Source organism: Physella acuta, unplaced genomic scaffold, assembly GCF_028476545.2.
Source record: "Physella acuta isolate Inbredline_101_S28 unplaced genomic scaffold, ASM2847654v3 ptg000162l, whole genome shotgun sequence".
In the NCBI taxonomy this organism is placed as follows: Eukaryota; Metazoa; Mollusca; class Gastropoda; family Physidae; genus Physella; species Physella acuta.
The window spans coordinates 130,113-143,935 of NW_026731681.1; positions in this window are offsets into that span (position 1 = coordinate 130,113).

A 13,823-nucleotide genomic window follows, 5' to 3' on the forward strand; every position below is an offset into this window, starting at 1 on the left:
AGGAGGGGAGGGGAGTCAGATACTGAGAGATGGTGCTGTGGCTTATGAGGGGAGGGGAGTCAGATACTGAGAGATGGTGCTGTGGCTTAGGAGGGGAGTCAGATACTGAGAGATGGTGCTGTGGCTTATGAGGGGAGTCAGATACTGAGAGATGGTGTTGTGGCTTAGGAGGGGAGTCAGATACTGAGAGATGGTGCTGTGGCTTAGGAGGGGAGGGGAGTCAGATACTGAGAGATGGTGCTGTGGCTTAGGAGGGGAGGGGAGTCAGATACTGAGAGATGGTGCTGTGGCTTATGAGGGGAGTCAGATACTGAGAGATGGTGCTGTGGCTTAGGAGGGGAGTCAGATACTGAGAGATGGTGTTGTGTCTTAGGAGGGGAGTCAGATACTGAGAGATGGTGTTGTGTCTTAGGAGGGGAGTCAGATACTGAGAGATGGTGCTGTGGCTTAGGAGGGGAGGGGAGTCAGATACTGAGAGATGGTGCTGTGGCTTAGCAGGGGAGGGGAGTCAGATACTGAGAGATGGTGCTGTGGCTTAGGAGGGGAGGGGAGTCAGATACTGAGAGATGGTGCTGTGGCTTATGAGGGGAGTCAGATACTGAGAGATGGTGATGTGGCTTAGGAGGGGAGGGGAGTCAGATACTGAGAGATGGTGTTGTGGCTTAGGAGGGGAGTCAGATACTGAGAGATGGTGCTGTGGCTTAGGAGGATAGGGGAGTCAGATACTGAGAGATGGTGCTGTGGCTTAGGAGGGGAGGGGAGTCAGATACTGAGAGATGGTGCTGTGGCTTATGAGGGGAGTCAGATACTGAGAGATGGTGCTGTGGTTTATGAGGGGAGTCAGATACTGAGAGATGGTGTTGTGGCTTAGGAGGGGAGGGGAGTCAGATACTGAGAGATGGTGATGTGGCTTAGGAGGGGAGGGGAGTCAGATACTGAGAGATGGTGCTGTGGCTTATGAGGGGAGTCAGATACTGAGAGATGGTGTTGTGGCTTAGGAGGGGAGGGGAGTCAGATACTGAGAGATGGTGATGTGGCTTAGGAGGGGAGGGGAGTCAGATACTGAGAGATAGTGATGTGGCTTAGGAGGGGAGGGGAGTCAGATACTGAGAGATGGTGATGTGGCTTAGGAGGGGAGGGGAGTCAGATACTGAGAGATGGTGATGTGGCTTAGGAGGGGAGGGGAGTCAGATACTGAGAGATGGTGCTGTGGCTTATGAGGGGAGTCAGATACTGAGAGATGGTGTTGTGGCTTAGGAGGGGAGGGGAGTCAGATACTGAGAGATGGTGTTGTGGCTTAGGAGGGGAGGGGAGTCAGATACTGAGAGATGGTGCTGTGGCTTAGGAGGGGAGTCAGATACTGAGAGATGGTGCTGTGGCTTAGGAGGGGAGTCAGATACTGAGAGATGGTGCTGTGGCTTAGGAGGGGAGTCAGATACTGAGAGATGGTGTTGTGGCTTAGGAGGGGAGGGGAGTCAGATACTGAGAGATGGTGCTGTGGCTTATGAGGGGAGTCAGATACTGAGAGATGGTGCTGTGGCTTATGAGGGGAGGGGAGTCAGATACTGAGAGATGGTGCTGTGGCTTAGGAGGGGAGTCAGATACTGAGAGATGGTGCTGTGGCTTAGGAGGGGAGTCAGATACTGAGAGATGGTGCTGTGGCTTAGGAGGGGAGGGGAGTCAGATACTGAGAGATGGTGCTGTGGCTTATGAGGGGAGTCAGATACTGAGAGATGGTGTTGTGGCTTAGGAGGGGAGTCAGATACTGAGAGATGGTGCTGTGGCTTAGGAGGGGAGTCAGATACTGAGAGATGGTGCTGTGGCTTAGGAGGGGAGTCAGATACTGAGAGATGGTGCTGTGGCTTAGGAGGGGAGTCAGATACTGAGAGATGGTGTTGTGGCTTAGGAGGGGAGTCAGATACTGAGAGATGGTGCTGTGGCTTAGGAGGGGAGGGGAGTCAGATACTGAGAGATGGTGTTGTGGCTTAGGATGGGAGGGGAGTCAGATACTGAGAGATGGTGTTGTGACTTAGGAGGGGAGTCAGATACTGAGAGATGGTGCTGTGGCTTAGGAGGGGAGTCAGATACTGAGAGATGGTGCTGTGGCTTAGGAGGGGAGTCAGATACTGAGAGATGGTGTTGTGGCTTATGAGGGGAGTCAGATACTGAGAGATGGTGCTGTGGCTTATGAGGGGAGTCAGATACTGAGAGATGGTGCTGTGGCTTATGAGGGGAGTCAGATACTGAGAGATGGTGTTGTGGCTTAGGAGGGGAGGGGAGTCAGATACTGAGAGATGGTGCTGTGGCTTAGGAGGGGAGTCAGATACTGAGAGATGGTGTTGTGGCTTAGGAGGGGAGGGGAGTCAGATACTGAGAGATGGTGCTGTGGCTTAGGAGGGGAGTCAGATACTGAGAGATGGTGTTGTGGCTTATGAGGGGAGTCAGATACTGAGAGATGGTGTTGTGGCTTATGAGGGGAGTCAGATACTGAGAGATGGTGTTGTGGCTTATGAGGGGAGTCAGATACTGAGAGATGGTGTTGTGTCTTAGGAGGGGAGGGGAGTCAGATACTGAGAGATGGTGCTGTGGCTTATGAGGGGAGTCAGATACTGAGAGATGGTGTTGTGGCTTATGAGGGGAGTCAGATACTGAGAGATGGTGTTGTGGCTTATGAGGGGAGTCAGATACTGAGAGATGGTGTTGTGGCTTAGGAGGGGAGGGGAGTCAGATACTGAGAGATGGTGCTGTGGCTTAGGAGGGGAGTCAGATACTGAGAGATGGTGTTGTGGCTTAGGAGGGGAGGGGAGTCAGATACTGAGAGATGGTGCTGTGGCTTAGGAGGGGAGTCAGATACTGAGAGATGGTGTTGTGGCTTAGGAGGGGAGTCAGATACTGAGAGATGGTGCTGTGGCTTAGGAGGGGAGGGGAGTCAGATACTGAGAGATGGTGCTGTGGCTTAGGAGGGGAGGGGAGTCAGATACTGAGAGATGGTGCTGTGGCTTAGGAGGGGAGGGGAGTCAGATACTGAGAGATGGTGCTGTGGCTTAGGAGGGGAGGGGAGTCAGATACTGAGAGATGGTGCTGTGGCTTAGGAGGGGAGGGGAGTCAGATACTGAGAGATGGTGCTGTGGCTTAGGAGGGGAGGGGAGTCAGATACTGAGAGATGGTGATGTGGCTTAGGAGGGGAGTCAGATACTGAGAGATGGTGATGTGGCTTAGGAGGGGAGTCAGATACTGAGAGATGGTGCTGTGGCTTAGGAGGGGAGTCAGATACTGAGAGATGGTGATGTGGCTTAGGAGGGGAGGGGAGTCAGATACTGAGAGATGGTGTTGTGGCTTAGGAGGGGAGTCAGATACTGAGAGATGGTGCTGTGGCTTAGGAGGGGAGTCAGATACTGAGAGATGGTGATGTGGCTTAGGAGGGGAGGGGAGTCAGATACTGAGAGATGGTGCTGTGGCTTAGGAGGGGAGTCAGATACTGAGAGATGGTGATGTGGCTTAGGAGGGGAGGGGAGTCAGATACTGAGAGATGGTGTTGTGGCTTAGGAGGGGAGTCAGATACTGAGAGATGGTGCTGTGACTTAGGAGGGGAGGGGAGTCAGATACTGAGAGATGGTGTTGTGGCTTAGGAGGGGAGGCAGATACTGAGAGATGGTGCTGTGGCTTAGGAGGGGAGGGGAGTCAGATACTGAGAGATGGTGATGTGGCTTAGGAGGGGAGGGGAGTCAGATACTGAGAGATGGTGCTGTGGCTTAGGAGGGGAGGGGAGTCAGATACTGAGAGATGGTGCTGTGGCTTAGGAGGGGAGGGGAGTCAGATACTGAGAGATGGTGCTGTGGCTTAGGAGGGGAGGGGAGTCAGATACTGAGAGATGGTGCTGTGGCTTAGGAGGGGAGGGGAGTCAGATACTGAGAGATGGTGCTGTGGCTTAGGAGGGGAGGGGAGTCAGATACTGAGAGATGGTGCTGTGGTTTATGAGGGGAGTCAGATACTGAGAGATGGTGCTGTGGGTTAGGAGGGGAGGGGAGTCAGATACTGAGAGATGGTGCTGTGGCTTATGAGGGGAGTCAGATACTGAGAGATGGTGTTGTGGCTTAGGAGGGGAGTCAGATACTGAGAGATGGTGCTGTGGCTTAGGAGGGGAGGGGAGTCAGATACTGAGAGATGGTGCTGTGGCTTATGAGGGGAGGGGAGTCAGATACTGAGAGATGGTGCTGTGACTTAGGAGGGGAGGGGAGTCAGATACTGAGAGATGGTGTTGTGGCTTAGGAGGGGAGGCAGATACTGAGAGATGGTGCTGTGGCTTAGGAGGGGAGGGGAGTCAGATACTGAGAGATGGTGATGTGGCTTAGGAGGGGAGGGGAGTGAGATACTGAGAGATGGTGCTGTGGCTTATGAGGGGAGGGGAGTCAGATACTGAGAGATGGTGCTGTGGCTTAGGAGGGGAGTCAGATACTGAGAGATGGTGCTGTGGCTTATGAGGGGAGTCAGATACTGAGAGATGGTGTTGTGGCTTAGGAGGGGAGTCAGATACTGAGAGATGGTGCTGTGGCTTAGGAGGGGAGGGGAGTCAGATACTGAGAGATGGTGCTGTGGCTTAGGAGGGGAGGGGAGTCAGATACTGAGAGATGGTGCTGTGGCTTATGAGGGGAGTCAGATACTGAGAGATGGTGTTGTGGCTTAGGAGGGGAGTCAGATACTGAGAGATGGTGCTGTGGCTTAGGAGGGGAGTCAGATACTGAGAGATGGTGTTGTGTCTTAGGAGGGGAGTCAGATACTGAGAGATGGTGTTGTGTCTTAGGAGGGGAGTCAGATACTGAGAGATGGTGCTGTGGCTTAGGAGGGGAGGGGAGTCAGATACTGAGAGATGGTGCTGTGGCTTAGCAGGGGAGGGGAGTCAGATACTGAGAGATGGTGCTGTGGCTTAGGAGGGGAGGGGAGTCAGATACTGAGAGATGGTGCTGTGGCTTATGAGGGGAGTCAGATACTGAGAGATGGTGATGTGGCTTAGGAGGGGAGGGGAGTCAGATACTGAGAGATGGTGTTGTGGCTTAGGAGGGGAGTCAGATACTGAGAGATGGTGCTGTGGCTTAGGAGGATAGGGGAGTCAGATACTGAGAGATGGTGCTGTGGCTTAGGAGGGGAGGGGAGTCAGATACTGAGAGATGGTGCTGTGGCTTATGAGGGGAGTCAGATACTGAGAGATGGTGCTGTGGTTTATGAGGGGAGTCAGATACTGAGAGATGGTGTTGTGGCTTAGGAGGGGAGGGGAGTCAGATACTGAGAGATGGTGATGTGGCTTAGGAGGGGAGGGGAGTCAGATACTGAGAGATGGTGCTGTGGCTTATGAGGGGAGTCAGATACTGAGAGATGGTGTTGTGGCTTAGGAGGGGAGGGGAGTCAGATACTGAGAGATGGTGATGTGGCTTAGGAGGGGAGGGGAGTCAGATACTGAGAGATAGTGATGTGGCTTAGGAGGGGAGGGGAGTCAGATACTGAGAGATGGTGATGTGGCTTAGGAGGGGAGGGGAGTCAGATACTGAGAGATGGTGATGTGGCTTAGGAGGGGAGGGGAGTCAGATACTGAGAGATGGTGCTGTGGCTTATGAGGGGAGTCAGATACTGAGAGATGGTGTTGTGGCTTAGGAGGGGAGGGGAGTCAGATACTGAGAGATGGTGTTGTGGCTTAGGAGGGGAGGGGAGTCAGATACTGAGAGATGGTGCTGTGGCTTAGGAGGGGAGTCAGATACTGAGAGATGGTGCTGTGGCTTAGGAGGGGAGTCAGATACTGAGAGATAGTGCTGTGGCTTAGGAGGGGAGTCAGATACTGAGAGATGGTGTTGTGGCTTAGGAGGGGAGGGGAGTCAGATACTGAGAGATGGTGCTGTGGCTTATGAGGGGAGTCAGATACTGAGAGATTGTGCTGTGGCTTATGAGGGGAGGGGAGTCAGATACTGAGAGATGGTGCTGTGGCTTAGGAGGGGAGTCAGATACTGAGAGATGGTGCTGTGGCTTAGGAGGGGAGTCAGATACTGAGAGATGGTGCTGTGGCTTAGGAGGGGAGGGGAGTCAGATACTGAGAGATGGTGCTGTGGCTTATGAGGGGAGTCAGATACTGAGAGATGGTGATGTGGCTTATGAGGGGAGTCAGATACTGAGAGATGGTGCTGTGGCTTAGGAGGGGAGGGGAGTCAGATACTGAGAGATGGTGCTGTGGCTTAGGAGGGGAGTCAGATACTGAGAGATGGTGCTGTGGCTTAGGAGGGGAGGGGAGTCAGATACTGAGAGATGGTGCTGTGGCTTATGAGGGGAGTCAGATACTGAGAGATGGTGTTGTGGCTTAGGAGGGGAGTCAGATACTGAGAGATGGTGCTGTGGCTTAGGAGGGGAGTCAGATACTGAGAGATGGTGCTGTGGCTTAGGAGGGGAGTCAGATACTGAGAGATGGTGCTGTGGCTTAGGAGGGGAGTCAGATACTGAGAGATGGTGTTGTGGCTTAGGAGGGGAGTCAGATACTGAGAGATGGTGCTGTGGCTTAGGAGGGGAGTCAGATACTGAGAGATGGTGCTGTGGCTTAGGAGGGGAGTCAGATACTGAGAGATGGTGCTGTGGCTTAGGAGGGGAGTCAGATACTGAGAGATGGTGTTGTGGCTTAGGAGGGGAGTCAGATACTGAGAGATGGTGCTGTGGCTTAGGAGGGGAGGGGAGTCAGATACTGAGAGATGGTGTTGTGACTTAGGAGGGGAGTCAGATACTGAGAGATGGTGCTGTGGCTTAGGAGGGGAGTCAGATACTGAGAGATGGTGCTGTGGCTTAGGAGGAGAGTCAGATACTGAGAGATGGTGTTGTGGCTTAGGAGGGGAGTCAGATACTGAGAGATGGTGTTGTGGCTTAGGAGGGGAGTCAGATACTGAGAGATGGTGCTGTGGCTTAGGAGGGGAGGGGAGTCAGATACTGAGAGATGGTGTTGTGGCTTAGGATGGGAGGGGAGTCAGATACTGAGAGATGGTGCTGTGACTTAGGAGGGGAGTCAGATACTGAGAGATGGTGTTGTGGCTTAGGAGGGGAGGGGAGTCAGATACTGAGAGATGGTGTTGTGGCTTAGGAGGGGAGGGGAGTCATATACTGAGAGATGGTGCTGTGGCTTATGAGGGGAGTCAGATACTGAGAGATGGTGCTGTGGTTTATGAGGGGAGTCAGATACTGAGAGATGTTGATGTGGCTTATGAGGGGAGTCAGATACTGAGAGATGGTGCTGTGGCTTATGAGGGGAGTCAGATACTGAGAGATGGTGTTGTGGCTTAGGAGGGGAGGGGAGTCAGATACTGAGAGATGGTGTTGTGGCTTAGGAGGGGAGGGGAGTCAGATACTGAGAGATGGTGCTGTGGCTTATGAGGGGAGTCAGATACTGAGAGATGGTGCTGTGGCTTATGAGGGGAGGGGAGTCAGATACTGAGAGATGGTGCTGTGGCTTATGAGGGGAGTCAGATACTGAGAGATGGTGTTGTGGCTTAGGAGGGGAGGGGAGTCAGATACTGAGAGATGGTGTTGTGGCTTAGGAGGGGAGGGGAGTCAGATACTGAGAGATGGTGCTGTGGCTTATGAGGGGAGTCAGATACTGAGAGATGGTGCTGTGGCTTAGGAGGGGAGGGGAGTCAGATACTGAGAGATGGTGTTGTGGCTTAGGAGGGGAGTCAGATACTGAGAGATGGTGCTGTGGCTTAGGAGGGGAGGGGAGTCAGATACTGAGAGATGGTGTTGTGGCTTAGGAGGGGAGTCAGATACTGAGAGATGGTGCTGTGGCTTAGGAGGGGAGGGGAGTCAGATACTGAGAGATGGTGCTGTGGCTTAGGAGGGGAGGGGAGTCAGATACTGAGAGATGGTGCTGTGGCTTAGGAGGGGAGTCAGATACTGAGAGATGGTGCTGTGGCTTAGGAGGGGAGTCAGATACTGAGAGATGGTGTTGTGGCTTAGGAGGGGAGTCAGATACTGAGAGATGGTGCTGTGGCTTAGGAGGGGAGGGGAGTCAGATACTGAGAGATGGTGCTGTGGCTTAGGAGGGGAGTCAGATACTGAGAGATGGTGCTGTGGCTTAGGAGGGGAGGGGAGTCAGATACTGAGAGATGGTGCTGTGGCTTAGGAGGGGAGGGGAGTCAGATACTGAGAGATGGTGTTGTGGCTTAGGAGGGGAGTCAGATACTGAGAGATGGTGCTGTGGCTTAGGAGGGGAGGGGAGTCAGATACTGAGAGATGGTGCTGTGGCTTAGGAGGGGAGGGGAGTCAGATACTGAGAGATGGTGCTGTGGCTTAGGAGGGGAGTCAGATACTGAGAGATGGTGTTGTGGCTTAGGAGGGGAGTCAGATACTGAGAGATGGTGCTGTGGCTTAGGAGGGGAGGGGAGTCAGATACTGAGAGATGGTGCTGTGGCTTAGGAGGGGAGGGGAGTCAGATACTGAGAGATGGTGCTGTGGCTTAGGAGGGGAGGGGAGTCAGATACTGAGAGATGGTGCTGTGGCTTAGGAGGGGAGGGGAGTCAGATACTGAGAGATGGTGCTGTGGCTTAGGAGGGGAGGGGAGTCAGATACTGAGAGATGGTGTTGTGGCTTAGGAGGGGAGTCAGATACTGAGAGATGGTGCTGTGGCTTAGGAGGGGAGTCAGATACTGAGAGATGGTGCTGTGGCTTAGGAGGGGAGGGGAGTCAGATACTGAGAGATGGTGCTGTGGCTTAGGAGGGGAGTCAGATACTGAGAGATGGTGTTGTGGCTTAGGAGGGGAGTCAGATACTGAGAGATGGTGCTGTGGCTTAGGAGGGGAGGGGAGTCAGATACTGAGAGATGGTGCTGTGGCTTAGGAGGGGAGGGGAGTCAGATACTGAGAGATGGTGCTGTGGCTTAAGAGGGGAGGGGAGTCAGATACTGAGAGATGGTGCTGTGGCTTAGGAGGGGAGGGGAGTCAGATACTGAGAGATGGTGTTGTGGCTTAGGATGGGAGGGGAGTCAGATACTGAGAGATGGTGTTGTGGCTTAGGAGGGGAGGGGAGTCAGATACTGAGAGATGGTGATGTGGCTTAGGAGGGGAGTCAGATACTGAGAGATGGTGCTGTGGCTTAGGAGGGGAGGGGAGTCAGATACTGAGAGATGGTGTTGTGGCTTAGGAGGGGAGTCAGATACTGAGAGATGGTGCTGTGGCTTATGAGGGGAGTCAGATACTGAGAGATGGTGCTGTGGCTTAGGAGGGGAGGGGAGTCAGATACTGAGAGATGGTGCTGTGGCTTAGGAGGGGAGTCAGATACTGAGAGATGGTGCTGTGGCTTATGAGGGGAGTCAGATACTGAGAGATGGTGCTGTGGCTTAGGAGGGGAGGGGAGTCAGATACTGAGAGATGGTGCTGTGGTTTGCTGGGGGTCAGAGAGTGGTAGTACTGAGGTCATACACCAGAGCTGTGGTTTAGGTGGTACAAAAACTAAATAAGAATACCACTAATTTTATTTTGTATAATTAAAATTGTTCGATAAGCAACTTTAGTGGTCTCTTTTTAAAACAAAGGTTACATTTATCAAACGTGAGACGACTTCAGAACTTAGAAAAGCAACACATTAATAAAGTTTATTTTAACAGACTATCGATAAGTTGTAGATTGGTTGTCTATATCCTAGTGAATAAATTAGACATATAGCTGTCTACACATAAAGATGTATGAAACTTCCTTACATTTTAATTATACTTACATTTCCAACATAGGGAATTAAAAGAAAAACTAAGCAACCATAAAAAGTATAAAGCACTATAGGACCTCTACGAATTCCCGTTATCTGTTGCAAGTGTGTTAAAAAAGGGTGAGAGAAAGATTCATCTTAAAACACTTGAAATCCCTCGTCAAAATACAGACCCTCATTTCACCTTAAGGAATACATCGAGTCTCCAATGTATTTCGTCAACAATGTCACTTTTGTCAACCTGATAATTGCGAGATTCGATTACACCGAGATCCTTATCTGCAGGAAACTTAATCGTCGAGGGTAGGACACGTCGCTTCACGCACTCGACCATCCCTGTCAGACAGGCAAATCCTCTCACGTCACATTAGAGCGCCCCCAGCATTTAGAAATGTTCATTACATTAATAGGTCTCTTCTCGCAGGGCTCCACGGGAACACCCAGAACGGGTGTCTTTTCTCCAAGTCAACAGCAGGATCATAATGGAATCACCTTCGTAGGTGCATGGGTTGTAGGACCACAATGTTGTAGCCGAGAGGTGTAAGGAGTGTAGGCCCACAATGTTGTAGCCGAGAGGTGTAAGGAGTGTAGGCCCATAATGTTGTAGCCTAAAGGTGCAAGGGTTGTAGGCCCATAATGTTGTAGCCTAAAGGTGCAAGGGTTGTAGGACCACAATGTTGTAGCCGAGAGGTGTAAGGAGTGTAGGCCCATAATGTTGTAGCCGAGAGGTGTAAGGAGTGTAGGCCCACAATGTTGTAGCCGAGAGGTGTAAGGAGTGTAGGCCCATAATGTTGTAGCCTAAAGGTGCAAGGGTTGTAGGCCCATAATGTTGTAGCCTAAAGGTGCAAGGGTTGTAGGCCCATAATGTTGTAGCCGAGAGGTGTAAGGAGTGTAGGCCCATAATGTTGTAGCCGAGAGGTGTAAGGAGTGTAGGCCCATAATGTTGTAGCCTAAAGGTGCAAGGGTTGTAGGCCCATAATGTTGTAGCCTAAAGGTGCAAGGGTTGTAGGCCCATAATGTTGTAGCTGAGAGGTGTAAGGAGTGTAGGACCATAATGTTGTAGCTGAGAGGTGCAAGGGTTGTAGGTACATAATGTTGTAGCCGAGAGGTGTAAGGAGTGTAGGTACATAATGTTGTAGCCGAGAGGTGTAAGGAGTGTAGGCCCATAATGTTGTAGCCTAAAGGTGCAAGGGTTGTAGGCCCATAATGTTGTAGCCTAAAGGTGCAAGGGTTGTAGGCCCATAATGTTGTAGCTGAGAGGTGCAAGGGTTGTAAGTACATAATGTTGTAGCCGAGAGGTGTAAGGGTTGTAGGACCATAATGTTGTAGCCGAGAGGTGTAAGGAGTGTAGGACCATAATGTTGTAGCCGAGAGGTGTAAGGGTTGTAGGACCATAATGTTGTAGCCGAGAGGTGCAAGGGTCGTAGGCCCATAATGTTGTAGCCTAAAGGTGCAAGGGTTGTAGGCCCACAATGTTGTAGCCGAGAGGTGTAAGGAGTGTAGGCCCATAATGTTGTAGCCGAGAGGTGTAAGGAGTGTAGGCCCATAATGTTGTAGCTGAGAGGTGCAAGGGTCGTAGGCCCATAATGTTGTAGCCGAGAGGTGCAAGGGTCGTAGGACCATAATGTTGTAGCCGAGAGGTGCAAGAGGTATAGGACTGAAAATGTATAGCTGAGAGGTAATGCTTGTAGTGGCATTTGACATGTAGACTGATACTATCAGGCCAGATTGTATCTGAACTCCAGTGAGGCGACTACGCCTGTCTGCTGTCATGTCATCTATTTTCTAAACGCCTACAGCAGTTTCTTAGCCGTATTAGTTATTTGCATTTGTTTTCGTCCTCTCTTAAAAAACTAGCCTACAGGAGAAAACTATGTGAAAAATTAACCCGCTAACCTACAAATTCTAAAAACAAATTTAACCCACAAGTCCATACACAGCTAAGTCTAAAGCACTTCTTTATACACAGCACAATACTAAACACACAAAAGCAAAATGCGATTTGCCTCGTATTTCTCTTCACAGCAAGATTCAATCTTTCATCATTCTCCAATTTCTCTATCAAACTCGAATATCTGAAGGTGAACATTTATTTCAGATTGTTCACCACTATTAAATGTTCATTATCACCGCGCATTCACTGGGCTGGTGGGCGGGTAAAGCTAAGCCTGGCGCTTTCAAAAACTATCCAAACCTCTCCCAACGTCACATATACTTCGTGGGGGAGGGGGATATATTCCAACACGTCACATAACGATCCGCTACCTGGGGGGGGGGGGTGAGTTGAACACGTCACTTTATACCCTACATGTAAGGGGGACGTGTCAAGGCATCACATCAAGTAAGAAAAAAAGTATATCTCATACATAACGGGTGGGTAAACTCAACACGGCTGTTGTACACCCTATACACGCAGGTATGAGGTGGTTCAAAACAACACACCTGTAGCAAGGAGGCGTTGGGTAAGGCTTGTTGACGAAATATATAGGGTGGAAGATCTAAAATTTTAAATCCATCTCATCCAATGTACATGATATGGCTAGCTTATAAAAAGTAAAGTTGACCATTTAAAAATTGAAGAAAAAATGTTTACAACTGTTGATAAAAAGAATAACGTGTTCCGCTTTGTGGGTTGCTGCTTATAAATTTACATATTTAAAAATTGATGGTCCTATTAATAACTAACATGGTGTTCATAATTAAAAGTTGATTTAAAAAATGTTAATAGAATGCGCTGCAGTGAGTACTAAGGTGGTTGTTGTCCAACTGTTATCACGAGGCTAAAATCAATAGCTAATTGTGGCGTCCAATGAGAGCGCCATGAGACTGTGATATCATGCTTCAGTCTCAGCTGATTCCATTGTCACGATACGGCGCTTCACCACAGACATGATACGGGCTTATGCGGAGAACCCGAACCGCCACAAGTACCCGGCCTGTGTGCGGCGTCTCTCTCAAGATGGTTTTCCTTCTTTTGTGTCCCAGTCCTCAGTAAACTGAGAAAATGCTGGCTCAAGTGGCATAAAGAGCTCTAGACCTGCCAAGTGGTAGGTTCTAAATGACACCAAAGTGGCCCAACTCACGGCTCTTCCCTCCAGTCTTTTCAACGCCAAGTGCCGGAGAATGTCGGTAGCCTCGTCTCGCTGCAGTTTAGTTTTTCCGCATTTAAATTACACGCTGCTTTTGATGATATAATAAATTAGACGCTGCTTTTGATGATATAATAAATTAGACGCTGCTTTTGATGATATAATAAATTAGACGCTGCTTTTGATGATATAATAAATTAGACGCTGCTTTTGATGATATAATAAATTAGACGCTGCTTTTGATGATATAATAAATTAGACGCTGCTTTTGATGATATAGTAAATTAGACGCTGCTTTGGATGATATAAATTAGACGTTGGTTTTGATGATATAATAAATTAGACGCTGCTTTGGATTATATAAATTAGACGTTGGTTTTGATGATATAATAAATTAGACGCTGCTTTTGATGATATAATAAATTAGACGCTGCTTTTGATGCTATAATAAATTAGACGGTGGTTTTGATGATATAATAAATTAGACGCTGCTTTTGGTGATATAATAAATTAGACGTTGGTTTTGATGATATAATAAATTAGACGGTGGTTTTGATGATATAATAAATTAGACGCTGCTTTTGATGATATAATAAATTAGACGGTGGTTTTGGAACTATAAAGTAAACTGAATACTTGCACAATTCGAATTTTATTGAAAGGGTTGGTGCGAATATTATTATAGTAGTAGAATCAAATTTAGAAGCATGACAAATATGAAAGAATGTATTAGAAAAGCTTAAGGGTGTCCTGAGTGTGGTAATGAAAAGATCCGAACAAGTGGCATCTGAGGCGATGATCGGCTGTAGGGCTATGTTTGCACGGCTTGACGCGAGCTAGAGGAACATGTGGGCCTGTTCTCAGCGCAGGGCCAACCTTACAGCCGCGGCCAAACTTGAGACCGTTTACACAACCCACTGGCCGGGGCGTGCCTTCATGTTGGGCTATAAACGACGGCAATCGAGACATTCGATTTCATAGCTAAGTTAATCATGCGTTGAAGGGAACTTCAAAGAA